Consider the following 3,015-nt stretch of genomic DNA (forward strand, 5'->3'; position numbering starts at 1 on the left):
ACCAACTATCCAGATACTGACTCGGGACTGTAAATTTCCACTTCCCACTTCCACCCCCCCCCCCACACACACACACATACACTCCTCTGGGGCTGAGGAACTGGGGCTGAATGCTTAGCCCTACATGTGTTACAGGCACCTCTTATTCATGTAACTGAAACAGATGACAGCGTAGGGTGGCAAGGGAGGGAGGGGGTAGGGCGTGAGGGCGTGAGCAGCAGCATGGAGGGGAAATCAAGCCTCATGGGACAGCTTCTGGACAGGAGAAAGGACCCCTCTTAAATCATTATGTGGGTGAGAGGTGGTGGGTGGACAGGGACTGAAGGGACTGACGACTGGCTTGGCTGACCATGCTAAGTTTATTTTGTTACTGTCTTATTGTCCCACACCCACATAGCAGCATTGGAATGTGCGACACTTCCTATTATAACCCCTTATGACTATGTGTCATTTCACATCACAGCAAAGATTTCCAAACATCTCTATGGGAACTATTTGTGAATATAAATAAAGTGTTGTTAATCGGCATCAGGATATAACCAGGGAAGTGTCTATGTGTGTCTGTGGTGTATTTGGAAGCCTTCTGCTCCATTCAGACATAACTTGTGGCGAGTTATCTCTGAAACTTAAACCAGGTACAGTGTACTGTATAACATTGCCTAATAGGGGGATAAGTGCTGTATTGTACCCGGTTCTGTTTAGACACAATATACTCGTCAAGGATGTCACATGTACAATAGCTGGCATGGTAGTGGCAATTAAATACAGTCTTAAACTTTTGACAGAGGACAGAGCTTGGCTATTGGCAGGCTTTTGCACACACAGAAGTAGTCACGTCACATGATATTTGCTGACTGTGCATATCCTTGCCACTTTTTGAAAAATATAATAACTTTGTTAAATAATGTTAAAGAAATCAACGTCATTATGTGATTGAGTTGCGTTGAGATTTGTCTTGTGTTCCATTACAAATTGGCAGACAACAGAGGAGTAGGGAGGGAACTTTGATAGTCAGTCAGCGTCAAGTCAAGCCAAATTTAGATATGAAACAGTAGGCCCCTAACTTGACCTGATATCACTCGAGGATGAAGGAAATGTTGGGGCGTCATCGCATATCTGAGAATGGATTTTTTTTTCTCCACAGTGTCAGAGGTTAATATTAAACTGCATTGTGGTCTCAGACTGTTGACTCTCTGAGATAGAAGCATCAAAGACAGAATCAGAGAGTGTAAAGATCAAACGATTTAAAAAGCATCATGAATTGCTCAGGCAGTACAGTGACTTCAGAAAGTACTCATACAACTTGACTTATTTCACATGTTGCTGTGGTACAGCCGGAATTCCAAATGGATTCAATGAATTGTTTTTCGCACCCATCTACACACAATATGCCATAACGTCAAAGTGAAAACATGTTTTTGGACATTTTAGCAAATGTATTGAAAATGAAATAAAGAATTGTCTAATTTACATAAGTATTCATACCCCTGAGTCAATATTTAGTAGAAGCACCTTTAGTAGAAGCACCTGGCAGTGATTACAGCTCTTAGTCTTTCTGGGTAAGTCCCTAAGAGCTTTCCAAAATTCTTCAAGCTCTGTCAAATTGGTTGTTGTTAATTTCTAGGCTACCATTTTCAGGTCTTGCCATAGATTTACAAGTAGATTGAAGTCAAAACTGTAACTTGGCCACTGGGGAGCATTCACTGTCTTATGGTAAGCAACGCCAGTGTAGATCAGGCCTTGTTAAAGGTTATTGTCCTGCTGAAAGTGTCTGGTGGAATGTAGACTGAACTAGGTTTTTCTCTATGATTTTGCCTGTGCTTAGCTCCTTTCCGTTTCTTTTTATTCCTGAAAAACTCCCCAATCTTTAACGATTACAAGCATACCCTTAACATACCCGTAACATACCCATAACATGATGCAAAGTGGCACCTGAGCAATGTCTTGTATTGGATTTGCCCCAAACATTCAGGAACATTCAGGAAATTCGCAAATCAGGGACAGCTGTCTATCGTTGTCTCTGATTGGGAATCATACTTAGGTAGCCTGTTTTTCCACTTTTAGTTTGGGGTAGTTGTATTTCTGTTTAGTGTTTGTTTCACCTTGCAGAACAGTTTCGGATTTTCTTTTTGTTATTTTTGTATTCAGTGTTCAGTTCCTTATATTAAAGATGAACACGTATCCCGCTGCCTTTTGGTCTGACGATTCCTCTTCTTCCGATGAAAGCCATTACAGAACTACCCACCTCAAACAGACCAAGCAGCGGGGTAATCGGGAGCAGAGAGTGTTGGATTTATGGACATGGGAAGAGATATTGGACGACAAGGGACCCTGGAGACAGGCTGGGGAATATCGCCGCCCCAAAGAAAAACTGGAGGCAGCTAAAGCTGAGTGGCGACGATATGAGGTAAGGCAGCGCAACAGGCACAAGAGGTGCACACTGGGAGATTGGCGGAGCCAGGCAAGAGACCTGAGCCAACTCCCTGTGCTTACCGGAGGCAGCGTGGTACTGGTCAGGCACCGTGTTATGCGATGAAGCGCACGGTGTCTCCAGTGTGCACTCATAGCCTGGAGTGCTATATGCCAGCCCCCCGCAAGTGCCATGCGAGAGTGGGCATCCAGAGTGGGCATGCCAGCCCAGTGTGTTTGGTCTCCGGTGCGCCGTTTCGGTCCAGAGTATCCTGCGCCGGCTCTGCGTACTGTATCTCCGGGGTGTTGGGAGGGTTCAGTTCGCCCTATGCCTGGGCTCCGCCCATGCCGGGCGAATGTGGGCATTGAGCCTAAGGGAGAGGTACGATTGGTATGCACCAGATCTCCAGTGCTCCCCCACAGCCGGTTCGACCTGTGCCTGCACTCTGGAGGGGCCGGGCTAAAGTGGTCATCCAGCCTGGAGGAGTGGTTCCAAGACTGCGCACCAGAGTTCCAGTGCTCCCCCACAACCCGGTTCATCCGGTGTCTCCTCCACGCACCAGGCCTCTGGCAGGTCCCCCCAGGCTGGTGGGCCTTGTGGCAGCC

The sequence above is a fragment of the Oncorhynchus tshawytscha genome, linkage group LG16, assembly GCF_018296145.1.
Source record: "Oncorhynchus tshawytscha isolate Ot180627B linkage group LG16, Otsh_v2.0, whole genome shotgun sequence".
In the NCBI taxonomy this organism is placed as follows: Eukaryota; Metazoa; Chordata; class Actinopteri; order Salmoniformes; family Salmonidae; genus Oncorhynchus; species Oncorhynchus tshawytscha.